This window comes from Aquila chrysaetos, chromosome 4 (genome assembly GCF_900496995.4).
Source record: "Aquila chrysaetos chrysaetos chromosome 4, bAquChr1.4, whole genome shotgun sequence".
NCBI classification, from domain to species: domain Eukaryota; kingdom Metazoa; phylum Chordata; class Aves; order Accipitriformes; family Accipitridae; genus Aquila; species Aquila chrysaetos.
Window position 1 is genome coordinate 21,429,760 of NC_044007.1, and position 18,247 is coordinate 21,448,006.

The following is an 18,247-nucleotide window of genomic DNA, read 5'->3' on the forward strand; positions in this document are numbered from 1 at the left end:
ATTGTACATCACTTGTATATTCCAGTCCTTTTATTATTACTATTGTCATTGTATTAGTGTTATCATTATCATTATTAGTTTCCTCTTTCCTGTTCTATTAAACCATTCTTATCTCAACCCAAGAGTTTTACTTCTCTTCCCGATTTTCTCCCCCATCCCACTAGGTGAGGGGGGGGGGAATGAGTGAGCGGCTGCGTGGTGCTTAGTTGCTGGCTGGGGTTAAACCACGACAGTCATACATACACATACTGGAATGAGTCTGGTGGAGGACCACAAGACTGCCAGCGGACTGCAGCAAGGGGGGGCTGAAAGAGTTGGGAAGATCAGTGTTAGGACAGGAAGGCTAAGGGGTTTTAACTGCTGTTTTTGAAATATGTAATGGGAGGGTAAAGACAACACAAAGCCACTCTCCTGCTGGAGGTGCTCAGGGAGAAAACAAGAAGAAACAGACACAAGTTGCAACAAGGGAAAATTTTAACAATTTCCACAACATAAGGCAGACAAATATCAGAACAGCTAAGCAAGCAAATCAGACATTGAACACTGCTGAGAAAGTCTGTAAAATCTCCATCCTTGGTGATCTTTAAACCTTGACTGGGTAAGGCCCCGAGCAACCTGATTTAAGTTAGCCCAGCTTTGAGCTGGGGTTAGACTAGATGACCTCTGGAGGTGCCTTCCAATCTAAATTATTCTATGATTCTAAACAGTAGTATTATTTATAGTTATTAATTTGTAACTGTTAATTAATAATTGATACATTAATACTTAATGTCTCCTTGAGTCAAGGCTCTCCTGGATTAAAAAGTCTGATTACATTTTAAAAACATTATCAGTGAAAGGAAAATGTCTTGCATAGTAATCTAAATAAAAAGCACAGCTTTCCTTATTCATAACTCATGTCAGTTATTCATGCTTTCTCTTTCCGATATGTAAAACACATTTTCAATACAAATCAGAACTAAAGACAGGGTCAAGACTTAGTAATTTAGTTCTTAATTGAAGTTCAGTGGAATATAGGTAACAACATTGAAGAAAAGGATGTAGAAAATCTCACTTCAGCAGCTGCTTATCATTACATATATCTAGAACTCTCTTTATTCTGATTTCATAGGTGTCTAAACTCAAATGCAGTTGCATTCTGGGTTGGTAGGTTAATATCCTTCTATATATCAAAATGCAAAGCGACAAAACAAAGAAGTTCTCTACCCTCAGAGCAAACCGAACATACCTGAACAGTGCAGAGTACAGCACAGAGCACAGCTGGCACATTTGCTTTCAGGATGGAACTTGCGATATTGACCGTAATTTCATAAAAACTCTGATCTAGGAACCAGGACACTTGGCTCCCATTTTGGTTCACCCTTAGAAGACTCCAACCCACATGTCTTGCCTCCAAAAATACTTCTTAAAAGGGAGGGGGAAATTCGCTATCCACCCTCTGTGTTGATAATAATGACTTGTTAGCCGAGAATGCATGATGTACATGGCACCTTTGCTATGGTCATCATCTAAGGACAGAGGTGTGGATTTCTGTGTCTTCCCCCAGAATTTTGCATATTTTTTTTTAGCAGACAATCAGTCAATTCAAAGTAGAATCAATTCTGGAAGTACAGACATGAACTCAGCTCTCTCCCTTTCTAACTGGATGCCCTTATCTCCAGACTACAAAGCCCAAGACTAATATAATGAAGGAAGGGAGAGAAGGGTTTTTAAAAACTATGAAAATTTACATCCTTGAGATATGCGCCAGGAGTCTTCTTGAACTAAAAAAGGCATTCTTGTATTTTCTAACAGAGATCCTATTACAAAATTTTGTCTCAACTTATTCTATCCTTTTTACTTCCTACCTATTTTTCCCAGCACATGCTGAGTTTTCTGATGAAGTTTCCAATAAAACATCAAATGATTAACCCAAGAAATGTGTGAAACTCAAACAAACATATGAATGGTGGACTAAAAGGCTTCTCAGTTTTCGTAGCTTCTTAACGCAGGAAAATCATTGCAGGAAGCAAAGAGAAACAGGACACGTTGTTTTTGGACTCCAGTGATGCTGGATTAGCCGCAACTAAGACTTTGTACGCCCCTTCTCACAGGCCCTATTGCCTCAGTGATGCTAATCCGTAACACTACAGTGTAAATCATACATTGCTGTACTATAACTATGTGAGACTACTCTAAAAGAACAGATACTCCGAGTATAGCTCAAATAGCCTGTCTTCTGCAGGGCTGTAAACAACTCTTTAAATCAGTAACTGTGCCAATGCAATATTACTATCATTATATGCTTACAGTTTTTCCAACCCAAGCAGAGTATGTCGTAAGTTTCATGCTGTATTTCCTGACAAGTTAGTGTTTTATGTTAAACTTAGACTTCAAGTGACCTGACATTAACGATGTTTATCTAGCACTTAGGCTGCTAGATACTAAGAAATGTTTCCCTCATTCCTAGAAGCCAGCCTTGATCTCCATTCTGTCATTCCGACTAGAAGCCACAATGAGCAGCAGCACGAAGATTTTTACAGGAGGTTAGGGGGCTCAGAGCTTGTCTCCTGGTGATAAAATTAGAGAGGAGAATTAAAGTGATTACACTCTAAAAATGACTTACTAGAAGTGACAGGTTTTTTTAACCTAAATATTTTTTAAGTACCAAATTTGTCACTCCTGTAAGTTATATGTTACTAACTGTAAAATTATTTTATTGCAGCAGTAAAAGAAATGAAGTACTTTTAGCGAATGTTTTTAGATAAATCAGGAACCTTGTATTCAATTCACATTTTATTTGCTTATATAAGGATTCTTTTATTTTTGACTGAGGTGCTGCAGACCTCTGAATCATGAAAAGAAACGTGTGTACCCGTAGCACTGCCAGCCCCCCAGTTAGTCTCACCTGAACCAAGGCAAGCCACTGAGCAAGGCAAATTTAAAAACTAGGTAGTTAAGACTGCTGAGGTGGTCTAGTGACAATTTAGAAGCTATGTCCAAAGGAGAGACACAGGAAGTACAGCACCACACAGGCTGCACGCTGCAATTATTGCACACAGTTCTGAATACTGCCTGTGCCAGTTAGGGCCAAATCCTTCCTGTAAAACCTCAAGAGCCTCCAACTCAGTTTAGGGAGTTCAACTCAACAAGCTCAACTTGTTCTCTGCCAACCCCACTCCACCACATTCTAGTCTGCAGCCTCTTTTGTAAGTTGCAGCCGTGGCAAAGTAGATTCAGAAGAACAACAAAGGCTAAGACAGACATCCACCGTGACGAGCCTTCTGGTTCACCAGCTTCGGAAGACCAGGAAGCTGCTTCCAGTAGTACCTTAGACCTTGCTCTGGTACCTCAGGAGAGTTTGTCGTTTTACATCCTATCCCAATCTCCAAATCCTCTTTTCAGTGCTTGGAAGATGCTATTCCTAGTGGCAATAATAAACAGGATGATAGCTTCCTCTTGAGGAACCTACACCACAACTGCTTCCCTGTTAGTCTTCCCCTTTCACTTAGGGAGAAGGCTACGGTGAAGAGTCTGCCGAGAGAAAAGGAGCACCTATAGGATTCATCTTAACTACCACCTTTAGTTATCTATGTCCAAGTTATCACAGCTTTAGACTACATGAAATAAATACATATTATTTAAGTGTAACTGAAATCCTAAGTCAGGACCTAAATTCCCCGTTGAGCCAATGGCACCACAACTCCCATCTGCAGGCAGCAGTAAGATGTCCTGCTGTTTTGTGCATGGCCATAAATGAGCGCCCACAAATTTCTCGCTAGGTCAGTGTCTGGACAAGTGTTTGAGGACTAGTTATTTGAGTGAAGTTAGCTTGCAGCCATACTGCCGAGCAAACCATATTATTACCTGAGTTAGACTAGGTCAATTATAATCTAAAATTTCAGGAGATCATCTAACTTGACTTAAAAGCCTCATTAAACCCAAGGTGAAGACTGGGGTGGGGAGGGTGCGGTTCCACATGGGTGTGGGACTTCACTGAAGAGAACTATCTGAGATATAGCTAGGCTTGACTTTGAAATTAAATTCATAATTGTAAGAAATAAACCACAGCCATTCTCTACACCCTGCTTTTCAAACATGGGAATTTGGTACAGAAAAAAAGGAGGTTTGGTGATTTGTTTCTGTATTAAAACTGAGTCTATCTACATTGATTATTAATAAAGTACAGCACTATGAAGATGAAATGAACTATATCTGTGCTAAGTACAGTAGGATTTCATGGTTGTCAGTATACTACACTACAGCCACTGAAAACTGCACATCAGGCCTGAGGACCAAGTCTTCCGATGTGCCTTTGTTTGTTGGTTTTTTTTTTGGCTGAGCATCTGTCCTAGTTCACTTACTGAGAATTCATAAATCTAACAGGTGACCTAAAAAGAATGTTTTAAAATGATACGACAGAAAGAATGAGTGGTTGGTTGTGAATATATTTTATGATACATACACGAGATAGACATTTAGAGTGTTGTTAACATATTACTGTAAACAGGTATGAAAAATCACGAGGTTACATCTTTCAATTTGTCCTCTTCGGGTACATATGGAAAACAATAAAGATTGATGCATGCTCCGTCCTTACAATGTGCAAATATCCACATGTGCATGTGACCAGTTTTAACAACTGAGCATCTGAAATGACTACAATTAGCACTCAGTAAACTATTCAGGGGAATTTGTGAAAGTAAATTCTAGTATTTGAGCAGAGAAAGGTTTAGATTGGTGCCTGTCTCAGAAATGTAAACAAATACTAGTTTAAAAAAGTTAGTCTTCAAAGGAAGGCCAGTGGCTGAAACCCCATCTTCAAATAATAGCTTTAAATCCTATTTTTGAGACTTGAAAGTATATTTTGGCTTGTATTGCAATCAATTTTGTGCAATTTTGATTATAATTTATCAGATAACAGAAAATCTTTAAACCTCGGTAAGAGCGAGATTTGCTAACATATAGCCATATAAAAACTACCATATGGTGTGGGACACTGCACAATGCAAGAGATTCAAATAAAGATTTCAGATGTTATCAAAGTTATGTAATATCAATTTAAAAGGAAGCTAATTCTTCATAAAACAGATATATTTCTTCCTAGAAAAAATTCAGAAACAAACTAAAACATCCAGAAAACTGGAATTTATAAGCAACTGCTTTCCTTTCTGCATTTAATGTGTAAGATAAACCTCACACTTAAAAAGTATCAAATCCAAAAAATATCACATGCATTTATCTCCAAGTTCAATAGATGAGACACACCAGCCATAACTATCTCCAATACACTTATTTAACCAAGGCCTAAAATGCTCATTTCCTCTCCACATACACGTCTTAATAAAAGATGAATAAAGAGGGAAAAAATGACAAAAGGGACAGCAACACCAACAGTTCCTTTTCCAGCACCTTCAGAGCCATTGAGTGGCAACTGGAATCTTTACACTGTATTCATAACTGGAAGTACAAAGACTGGCTGGAGGGGGAGGACACTAAAGAGGGGGAAGGTTGCCCTCTTTATCATATATATTTTAACTTACAGCTAGAACCATTCCTATTGTAAACTCAATCTAAATAAAAAGGTAGAAAGTTATGTTAAAAAGGAGAGCAATTTAGGTTTAAAATAGTAATGTCAATTGGAAATAACTAGGATATTTCTAAGTCTAATTAGGCTTTTTTCTTCTGTGGTAACATATAAAATGTCAGATCTTCAAGTCATCCACATGCAGCTGGATGTATGTCTGAGCTTGTACCATCCTATTACAAACAGTATGCACAACACACAGCATACAACAAATTTACATGGACTCTGGAGATAAAAATCGTCCAGTGACTCTCAGTTATCTGATTTCAAATTCACTGTCACGGGGCAATAATTTGTCATTTCAGAGCACAAAGGGGAAGAATGATGTTCTGTATTGCACAAAGACATCTCTTTACTTTAGATTATTTCCAAATGCAGCTACTGCTTAAAGGTTTGGAGTCTGATCCTTTTTTCCATACCACAATGACAAAAAAAGCTCAGAAGCCAAGGACAGGGAAAGAGCTGATTTAGCATTTTCCCATTCTAAAATCCTCTGTGAAGGGGTTTTAAGTGTGAAGAAGAAGTGAGAATAGGTAGGTAACATGCACTAGAGCTAGTTCCATTATTAACTCTTCCACTGCAATCTCATGAAGGGTTAGAAAGCAACAGGAAAGGGGTTGGGGGGAGAGAGGAAAAAACGTATTTTTATAATTCTTTTTTGGTAACCTGAAACAGGAAAGAAAAAGAGAGAGAATAATACAGAATGACTATGTCAGGCAGAAGAGAGTGATGATGCAATAATTTAAGACTTCCTGTTGATTCCCAGTTTTATTATTAATTTTTGGTAGCACCAGCAGAACCCTAGACAGTGGGGAAAAAAAAGAAAAAAAGAAAAAAAAAAGGGGGGGGATTCTGCACATTCTCTGAAGCCCACATTCCTTTTGACCATGAAACTCTTCCTCACGTTAAGAAACCTTCCTTATGGTTTCCTTTCTCCTCCTCTCCTGTCTTCAACTATTGTCCTTAAAAGCAGTTTCAGAAGCTCTCCCTGTTCCCTCTCTTCTTACTAACCCTGCACATAACCACTCTCAAAATTAAAACACACTAAATACACAGTCTTAATTAGTTTTGCTACCGATTCATAAAACTTGCTATGTTCCATCTGCAAAAAGCAACTATTCTTCCCTATTTCCAGTATAAAAAACTCATGCTGACAGTTCAGCTGTTGTTAGCACAGGCTGGCATGGTGATTTCTTCTCCAAAGCATTTATCACATCATTTTCACTACATCCAAAATTATACCATAAAAATAACATATCTATATGTCCAAACCGCATCAACTCCTTCCTTCAAATTGTCTCTTTATAAAATGGAATTGTGAGATCCTTGGCCAGGACTTCAAGACTCCACAATCTGAGGTAAGCTCACACTTAAAATTACTGTCTTTTAAAACTCATGCTTAATTGATGCCAGGTAGTTTTGAACTAGCATTCTACTACTTTAAAGCTCACTTAATGCTATTACCTGTTTCTATCCAGCATTGTAACTACCTGTTTGATAAAAAATTACACCCTGCTCCTGCAGATGTGTTTAACTTTACAAACCACTATATATCAAAGAATTACATATCTAAGTAACTTTGCAGATCTTGGCCAAGATCTCTCAGCAATTACTGCATAATCATTTCTATCTTGTCTTAGATCACACCTTCAACAGGAAAGCTCAGGTTAGCCACAGTATTTTCTACATGAATAAACCCCACATGGTGAGACAATGCTCCAGAGGATCATCAGATGACAGATTTCTATGTTTTCAGTAGGAATTGGCCAGGACAAGAGAGCCACAGAACCTGTACCTGTAACTTGGACATCTATGGACACTTTGAGATGCCTGCAAAGACCATCACACTTTTAAAGAAAATAGCCCCAAAATCCCTTGGAGATGGTGCCATTAAAATGTCTTCATCCCTGACCCAAGGTACACAGATTTGTTTAAGGCCCCCTGAACATAAAGGACTACACAGAATTTAAGCAAGTAAGAAGCAGCTTACCTAAGCTAATAGGCTAACAGAAGTCCCTAGACAGGTCACATACAACAGTTCATAAACCAATACCAAAACTATTTTTGAGATTTAAAGAGAGTAGTAGTATTTGATACAAACTTTTACCTATAACATTTGGAAAATATTACTACAGCTTCTTACACAGGGATCAGAGAACAGGTTCGGGATTTTGTCATGCATCATTACTCTCTGAAATACAAAGCAGTCCTTTGATATACTCTCTGATTGGCATTTAGTACACTGGGTGTACTCAGAAAACAAAGTACTCCTATTTGTTCAAACATACAGCCATATGCATGTATTCACAGAACTAGAGAGACTCTGTATGTTGACTTTTCCAGGAACCTAAAGTTTTGCAGTCCTTTTTCTTAAAAAACATCATTTAACCTTTCCAAAGCTACAGGTCTAACATCAGTTGCAGGCCACTCATTGGCAAAACCTACGCGACGGCAAAGCCTTCCTGCCACATGGATGATGATGCCCCGTCGAAGCACCTTTTCCCCTACGTGGCTATGCCCAAGAGGAGATGTCCGACAGCTGTTACGCTTTATGCCCATTCAGTGATAGTCGTTCTCACTCTCCTGCAGTCCCAGCACAAAGCCGGAGAGCAAACTAATACTGGGCTAGATGAAATCATTCCTTCAGACAGATCTAGGCCACAAGGTGCCATTTCCCCCCTTGTTTTTTATTACTCATCTATTGTAGCCTCCAGCTTTCCATTTGGAACTGAACATACCGGACACACCATCACCGGAAATACACCTCAACACGGCCAAAGTTATAAATTTTCCTTTGAAACAAAGTACAGGTGCTGCACTTCACAGACAGCTGTATAGAAGGAGAAGCTTTGGCTATGCCACAAGTTACTATGCCACCAAACTGTAAGGATTTAACTTTGACTTCTCTTTTTTTATTAATAGAGGCATAAGCATAATCCTCCAGGCATGAATGCCAGGAAGGCAAGGCAGTGAGAATAAATGTTTAATGCTGTTGAATGGGCATAGCAACTGTACTCCCTGCCTGCAGCTAAATATCGCTACTACAAAGGCGTTTTCCAGTTATCGCTACTAATAGTTGTTGCTGGGCAGGTATGTATATAGGAACCGTAGTTTAAAAGGGGGGGGGGGGGGGGGGGGTGCGGGGGGATGGTGGAGAGTCTAATCATTTTCTGTTACAGACCAGAGTTCTGCTAAAGAAATTTAATCCTTTTTCCAATATGGAAAGAAGCCAATTGTGTACAAGTTTACTGCAATTTCAGTCAGTGTGTGAACTCCAGTAATGTTGATTATAATAAGCTCTTCCTCCTCACTTAAAAAACAAAAAACAAAAAAACCACTCAGATAGGCTACTTGGACTGATAAATTCTTCCCTCTATCCTTCCCTCCCCCACAAGTTGTACCTTCAATACAGCCAGAACTTCCCCAGATCAGAGGACACTGTCAGTGCAGGCTGACCAATCTCAGAGGGTTTTTTTTTTTTCCCTTTTTTTTTTTTTTCTTCAAGATACTCCGTGTTAACAGCTTGAGGGGGTTCAATCAGCACTGCTTTGATCTCGGCTGGAACTATAATTATTTAACATTGTTACAAGGATTTCTATAATCCATCCTACCATTAAATCCCTTTTACACCCTCATCTTCTGAAGGCTAATCTGCATCCGTACACTCAGTTTGTCTCTTCAGCTGGTTTCATCAGGCTCTGGCATTCTCCAACATCCAGAGTGATGGTTCTTTTTTTTCTAATGAAATCATTTTCTTTCAAATTGAAAAGCGCAAAAGGTCTTGTGCATTTGCTACCTTTTGATGAGATAGCTATATAACACCAATATAATCCACTGTTTGCTGCAAACTTCCTCCCAATTTCATAAAATTCATTTTCTCCGTGGTGTTTTCATTGAATTGATGATACATATGCGTGTGTTATATACATAGCTGAGGAAAAAAAAAATCAAATGAACACCAGCAGATGCTCTTTGAAAATACAGCAAAGCCAAGAATAGTAATAGTGTGCTCATTTCTCTCTATACTCTCCTTGATAAATACTGTAGGAAACACTGCATCCAAACTTAGAAAGCTAGGTAAATAAATCTGGAATGCTTGAAGAGAAAATGGAAATATTTTATAATTATAATGTATGAAAGACACACACCACATGGAAAAAGGACTTTAACAGAATCAAAGGAAATAAATGACATAAAGAGAATGAATACAGAGCAGAGTAAAAATGAAGAGCATGAACAAAATCAGACCAGGAATATAAAAGGAGATGATCAGAAATTATGAATGATCAAAAGGGAATAGAAACAACAAAAAGCTTGGGGTTTTGGGTGGTTCTTTTAAGGAAACAAAACTTGATGAGGAAAACGACATTTTTTCAGCACGTGTGTACGAGTACATTGGGGAAACTGCCTCTTCGCTGCACGCATTTTGTGTGAATCATTTTTAAGCAACCAAAATGTGAAGACATTTGCTCCACTAAGCACCGCTGGACTGTCACCTCGATAGCCACCGTGCTGTGACCGTCGGCATGTGTGAAGGGGAAGGCAAGCGCAGGCAGGAAGGTGGCGATGACAAATACAACAGGTACATACCATTGGGCCACGGTTACAAGAGAGAACCACGTATAAGCTTAGGTGCTACAGTTTTCATACGAAGTAAATTTATTCAGATAAATAATCTCACACCCTCTATCTCACAATGCATAAGGTTAATTAAAAACAGTATATATGAACTTGTTTTATTATTACAAATATCGCATGAGGAAGGCAAAGCTGAACAGTAGGTAGTGTCTGTACAAAAGAAAAATTGAAGAAATAAAGTCGATGAAAAATATAAACAGGATGGGCCACAATTAAGAAACTCACATAGAGAAAACTAGAGCTTTAAAAAAGGTAAATTTCTTTTATTCCCCTTAACTGTTAAGATAAGGTTTAGTTTATCAGCTGACGCTTGAGAAAATCATCAAGCAACAGTCACAATTCTAAAATAGTGCTTGGACTTAGATAACAATTAAAACAATAGGCAGTAGATTCAACTGATTTTCAGAAGAGGAAACTAACAGACATTGATGCTTCACACGGTATTACAGAACACCCCTTCAGTCAAATTTATGGCACATTTAAGAAAAAACTGTGAAAGATAATAAAAAAATATTAACTGTTCCCTGTAAGAAAAGATTTGTCCTTAGGAACATTTTGGACATTATATATCACAACCCTTTTCTGTCCCTGGGCATTATTTTAATGTCTTCTCCTCTCAATTCATAATTTTGCTATATTCCTATATATAGCTGCAGCAAAAATATATACAGTTATAGCAAAAACCTTACTACTAGCAAATAAAGTAAGATCAAGATTCATGTGCATTATGCCACCACAAGACTGTACTTCACAGATGTAATCAGAGCCATGAAATATGATGGGGTTTTTAAAATTTAAAAAAAAAAAAGGTTGCAGAATCCAAATGAGTTATCATTTAAAAAATTAGTGTGTTATGTAAGTACTATCCCACCACTGACAATGAAGTCGCTGTGAAATGAAAATGAACAGCAGCCTCAAGATTTAGCTCCTACTTCTCAAAAAAAAAAAAAATTCATTTTAAAAAGTATATGAGTCAAAACATCTTATATATTAAGATAAGTATTTTAATAAAAAATGTTTCAAAATAGGAAGTTAGAAAATCAAACAAATCCATGAAATAATATTCTGTAATTAACAGAAACTCAAGAAGTTACAGTTTGAAGTCCTTATTTATTGTCTTCAGAATTCTGGCTCTTACTTAAGTAAGCTACTCAACCTTTAAGCCCCTTTTACTTTGTCAGAGGAGTGGAAAGGGGCCTTTAGCATTGCTTTGATTTGCATCCCTATTAATTTATGCAAGCTAACAGTTTGCTGAGTACGTAGAAAGTACAATGATAAAGGCAGCTCCTTCCTGGAAGAGCTTCTGACCTGAGGCCGCAGTCCTACAAACACTTACATATGTGCTTAACTTAATGCATGCGAGTAGTTCTTTGTTTAATGGCATGCTCATATGCATTAAATTAAAAGTTTGTAAATGCTTTGCAAGATGGGAGCCCAGAAGACCAAAAGCATTCTTCTAAAAGTAGATATTTTTTTTACTACCTGGAAAAAAAAAAAGAAGATTTATTGATTCTATCTTCAAATGCTAGGTTAGCCTGGAAAAAGAGATTTAAGCATGACTTTCTTGTACTGTTCTATGAAGTCTTTTTCTTGGAGACTTAAGATACATTCAGATGCTCAAAAGTATACTTGTTCCTATCACCCATTAATAACAAAGTCTGGGCAGATGAACACTCCCCTGGTGACTGCAGCTAGCAGTCTTTCTCCTAAAAAGTCTGTGTATTTGTGAGTCTTATGCAAATGATATATGCGTTCATACATTAACTAGTCATTAACAGACTAGGTATTAACTCCATTGGCATCATTGTGTACTTTTCTATTTACTTCAACAGGACCAGAAATGTTAATGATATATTTTGAGATCCTTAAATTTAAAGACCAAGCTTGACTACCTTGACATAAAATAATAAATTTCTGCCCTCTGTTAAAATTTAAATCGGGTTAAAGTAATTGCTGAATTTGGGCATATAGCTGTCTAACGGTATCCACAGTGCTTATTACCGTATTTCTGGAGAGAAGGCAATGTTAAACTTAGCGATATTTGACAGCATGTTACTCTACAAACAGTCCCCTGACATCCATAGGGCATCACAGGGAGTGATGAATACTCCAACTGAAGGTGGCTATGTTAGGTTACAGCAGTCAGCTTCAGTATTTGGTATTCTTTATTTATGCATACAGACTGCTTAATATAGATAAAGTAAAGTTCTGACTGCTGGTGAGAAAAATAAAGTCATATTTCACAGTTATGATGTCATCAAAGGACTATATTTCATGGCTATAACATCTTTGAAAATATATACATAAAGTGGTATCCCCAAGGAGCACTACTCGCTAAGTCTGCCTGAGGTCCAGCAAGGTGGACCTCCTTAAATTCCATTTAATGTACATTAAGATTTGAATATCAAGGAAGTCTAAATAGCCTGAGGGTAGAAAAGGCATTCTGAGTTTCATACACTGTAGCATACTTGCCATATTACATGAATTTTTCTATATATTATGTGCTGTGTTATCTTCAATTCACTCTTTTTAAATTTCAGCACACTATTTTCCTTTTATGCATTTATCTGTGCATATATGCTTTATATATTATATGTAATTACAAAATTACAATTCAAGTGAATCTCATAAAATATATACACTATCATTGATGCAGTCTCAGAATTTCAGATCTTCAAAATAGAATTTGATTACTTTATTCATTCTAAACCAGTATCACTGTAGTATCAGCCTTAAGCAATACGGGCTGCTAAAATCATTTGGTTCCATTTTTCCAAAAAGGAAAACTGATAGGATTATTTTCGTGATAAATTAATTTTACCATGTAATTGCAATTATGACTTCTAATTAATGAATGGTTTCAGCCTCACTAACTAGGTCAGCATTTTTCTTTTAAAAATATATCATTTTTCTCTTTAGATAAGCGCCATGATATGTCCAAGCTTTGGGGAAATGCACATAGCATTTTCATAGGGCAATGATCCCAGAAGCTGAGAAATGGTGAAAGTAATGTGACATGCTTTCCTACATATTCAAGCCATTTTTTGTCTCTTTTATGAGAAAAATTAACAAGCAAGCAGATGGCAAAAGGCTTTTTAATAGGGAGGACCACAGTTTCTAAGTGCTATTAAAGTATTATTTAATTTCTTGACTGAGTTTCCCAGTATGTAGAACACTGAACAATGTGAGAACAGTGCATCAGTAGAACAGCTAACCTATTGCATCATGCTCGTCAATATGCATATGACATTGTAGAATATATTATCATAGAATCACAGAATGGTTTGGGTCGGAAGGGACCTTAAAGATCATCTAGTTCCAATGCCCCTGCCATGGGCAGGGACACCTTCCACCAGACCAGGTTGCTCAAAGCCCCATCCAACCTGGCCTTGGGCACTTCCAGGGAGGGGGCATCCACCCCTGCTATCTCTGGGCAACCTGTTCCAGTGCCTCACCGCCCTCACAGTGAAGAACTACTTCCTTACATCTAATCTCAATCATCTACCCTCTTTCAGTTTAAAGCCATGACGTCTTGTCGTATCACTACACTCCCTGTTAAAGAGTCCCTCCCCATCTTTCCTGTAGGCCCCCTTTATGTATTGACAAGAGGCAGAATTCAAGGAGAACAGGTTTTCTGTAATCAGATGTATTCCTACAAAAAGGTATTAAAGGAACCTGCAGCTTACTTCATGCATCCTGTAGGACAGAGTCCAGTTCTCCTTATTGGCCGTTGCTCTGTCAGATCACGTGTCTGAAGGCACTATGCAAGAACATTTCTCCAGTGTCCCCTGAAGATGTCCTCTGGCACGTATATACCACTTTAAATTCTACATTGTTCGTCTCCCATTCACATCCCTGTCAACAACCTTATCACACCATTCTTCCATTCCAGATGATTCACGCATTGTGGCATGAAGATACAGAAAAGAAAATTAAGTAAGTTATAACTATTAAAACAAGGATTAGCAGGACCAGTGAAAAATAATTTCCTTGGAAAAGGCTCAAAATTTGATGGCTAAAATGTTATGGATATAGTAATTAAACTAAATGCTAGCTCTTATCAGACTGCAACACACCAAAATATCTGTTGTTTTGTTGCAGGTTTTTTTCTTTTTCTGCTGCTAGAAATAGTCACATATTTAGAGAGCACCTCTTAAAGAAAATTTCTGTGAAAAGTTGAGATCCAATACGCACTTTGAAAAATAGTCAATATCAAATGCTAAGCAGTTCTGTAATTGGGGAAAAAAATTGGGGAAAAAGTTTTTTCTGAGAAGTCAATAAAAATCCTAAGTACAAATCACAATAGTAATAGTAAAGAAAGTTTAAGATTATATATACTTTTAAAGACTGTATTACACCTAAGAAAAGTTTTCAGTGAATGATTATTGAGAGTGCTGTCCAGATAGTCTCATTTTTTTTATGACAACTAGTATTTATTTATATACATAAGCCAAAGATTTATGAACTGATTAGTAGTTTTGGCACCACAGTATAAGTATCAAATTTCAGATAACTAAGGAAGGTTTTTTTCACACAATGATGTAATTTGAAATTCAGTCTCCTTTAAGAACCACCCAGCCCAAAATGCATATACGCAACACTCTGGAAGACTATGTCCGTAGTATACATTGTACTGTTTTTCTAAATTATCCACAATAATCCATCATTGTGGTTTTATGCTGATGAAGCACCTTTTCTATCAATGCAACTAGAGAGCCATAAAATCAGAGAAGCACAGACCTGAACGAGCCTACCATGAGTATTTTCTCTAAGTAAAATATGATTTTTACAGCTTTATCCTCAATCTTTGAAACATATCAGCCAGTATTTTTTTAAAACAAACAATATGCCAATGCATAATCCTGCAATACTCACTTAAAACAAAATTATGTAAAATACTGGAAGGTTTTTCTATCTGTAATCCCCAAGAATATGTTGTGAAGTCAAATCTGGCTGTTCCAAGTTTTCCAGCTTGAATACATTGCTTAACAGTCTTGAAGGCGACAAAGGGGAGCAAATGGAAAGAGTAAGCTATGATGGGACAACTTGATTCATTTTTTCTCTAACATATCATAAAAGATGCAACAAACACACTGGACTGGTTGCCCACACTGGCAAAACAGGCATACACAAGTATCTTCCCCACGAATATGATTTAATATGCTATAGATTAAAAATAGTTTTTGGAATCAGCTCTGATTATTAAAAAGCATATTTGGAAAACTTTGAAATCTTTGGGGGAAGAAAAAAAAAACCCAAAAAATGAAAAAGGAGCTCAGATGTCCTCTACACAGTTGTTTTAGAAGGTCTAAGCTAATCAGGTGACTGCAGGAAAAAGTAGGAACAGTGGCCATTGTGCAGTTACAGCTTTCCAAACATAGGCTTTATTCCTTATTAATTCTGCCTACCCAAATATCAGCATAGGTGTATTACTAGTTTTAACTCTGGGCCATACTTCTGAATATTTGGTTCTGGGGTTTCTCACTGATTCCATCAGAACATGTTTAAATAACTAAAAATTTTGTAACTAAACAAAAATGAGGTCTGATGCTATTAAGACAACCACGCTTACTTTTGCCATGTTGGTGAATAAGTGCTGAGTGATTGCATAAAAGAGATTATTGTAGCATTTCTGTATGATGACCATTATTGCACTCTACAAAGATCGTTTACACATACCCTTGTCTGAAGCCTACATCAAGGAGAGAAAATAACATCTACTGTTCAATCCACATCCTTCTTTTGAGCATGCGATGGTAAAGCACCCTGAAACATGAAATGTGGGAATTAAAAACCTAAACTCAAACCTGTGCTAAGCTGGTCTCACTGAGCTAAACACAGATACTGAGAAAGTCAAGGTCAGAATTGAAAGAGGAATTTTGCCCTTAGGACTCTCTCACAGTCCCATGACCACAATGTCCAGTTTCCTTTTCTGACTCTGAACCATGCTGAACTGTGTAATTTTGTGGGTAGATACTAGTATCCAGTTTGTCACTCACATGTCAAATTAAATTTTTTACTCTTAGCAAAAGCTAGTTCTTTTGAATGGATGTATAATGTTTCCTGGTGATAACATTTTTGTTGTTTTAGTTATATTATTCCAACTTTTATGTTATGATGTCTTACGAGAGACTAAATAAGCAGTTTACAAAGAGGTAGGAGGAAAATGCATTTTGAAAATGAAAATATTTTCTTTAATGATATGCTGAACACAGGATACATCACTGAAACCAACTGAAACCTGCCAATTTAAGAAATAAAGTCACTAGCATCTCTCACTAGGTGTTTGCATCCAACTGCTGGACTGCAGCTTTGTGTGTTAAATAACACTATGTTGTGTATATAGTTCAATATATTAACACATCCATCCTTCAATTGTTCAAGCCAGTGTTGCTATGCAGTATTCTGCATGCAATAATCTTAGCTGAATTAATGAGAAACACACAACAAAGAACAAAATAGTTGTGGACCGATTACATGTCCCTTTTGATTCTCACCCCATCTGTTTCCCAAACCAGACATTGTTTCCTAGTCCTTTGCAATTACCAGGGTGTTATATTGCCTTTATGACCAAACTACAGTGGAGACAGCTGAAAAGTGCAAAGCTTTCTGCCAGCCTCTGCAGGTCCCTTGGTGCATGAAACTACAAGAAACAATGTATTGTAATGCAGATGTTCATTGATTCCCTGCAGAATTTCACAGACTAGGAGTCCTTCACTGTGTGACCTACAGGGATTTGTACTTTACATAATATCCACTATATAGCGTATCATGTCCAAAGCGAAGTACCTAGTGAATCTGATCATTCGTCCCTTGCACACGCCTTTCCCAGCTATCAACTGTTTTCAGAGAACACGAAGTCTTTTGTGCTTGAAACGTAAATGCCAATCAAAATAGAGTACATTTATAATGTGTATCACCTTTCATTCAGAGTTCAATGCCTTTTACAAGTCAGGCCAATGTTCTTGCTTCATGCTGGACATAAACAAGTACAAAAGAATTTAGGAAGATACCAGATCATTTTCAAATCTACCTAGTCTAGAAACTTGCCCACTTGCAGATTAATATGGTTGCCAAGGAACAATTTACACTCAGCACACTGAGAATGAAAAGCCTTGCTATGTCAAGTAAATATTTCAGAAGTGGATAAATAAAGGACCAGGAATAGTAAATGAATACCATCAAACTAAAAACTAATAGACTTGAAGGTTTTAAATAGTTCCACTTTTCTGAAACATTTTGACTAGGATAAAAAATTAAGTTTTGCATTTGAAAACATTCTAAAAGGCTAACTGTTTAAATAAAATTAAAGTTCTCCAAATGTTAAATGTACATACCAGAAAATGTTACTTCTAATCTAGGTTCATTTCTATAGCAACTAATTTTGAAATTAAATTTAAATTCACATATATAAGTTAACTGTGAAACAATGATAAGGAAATGGCATCCCAACTGACAAAACAGTTGGAATGCTTGACAAAGGCTTCAGTATTCAGTGATGAACTCGCTGCTTTTTGATATTTAAAGTTGAAAGTCAAATAAGGTAATGCTTATCTCCAAATTTACAGAATACTACCATATTTGCACCTTGAATCATGAAAGGGATGCTACAGAAGTCACCGTAACAAGTGACATCAAGACGGGAAATATCTTTTCATTTTCAAAATTTAGTACTGCCTATTCACATGATTTTAGGTGAATTGTTTTACACCTCAATTTTCTCTTAAAGCCTTGGTGACCACCATTTCTGGCTAGCGGGCATCATTTCATTTTGTCCAGGTGTGGACATTTTCATTTGCCAGGTGTGACCATAAAATGAAAATTCTCCCCATGATTCGATTTTATCTATTGCACATGCTCAGCAGGTGACGCAACAGCCTGTTTCCCACAAAAGTCAAATTTGTACGCGGGAAAGACAACAGCAAAGGTTTGGTTGCTACTTCCATGTGAGTTCACATGGCCACTCTCACTTTCTCATCTTTCAGGCCTGTACAGGGAGCAATCCGCCAACAAGATCAATTGCCTTGAAGAACAGCCGACTTC

The 18,247-nt window shown here is 37.2% G+C and overlaps 1 protein-coding gene across 2 annotated transcripts in view; it reads right to left on the reverse strand.

Annotated features, from left to right (window-relative positions):
• The window catches only part of ZFPM2 (zinc finger protein, FOG family member 2), a 321,899-nt gene that overhangs the window by 214,308 nt on the left and 89,344 nt on the right, over positions 1 to 18,247 (reverse strand). The gene's annotated exons all lie outside the window — the stretch shown is intronic.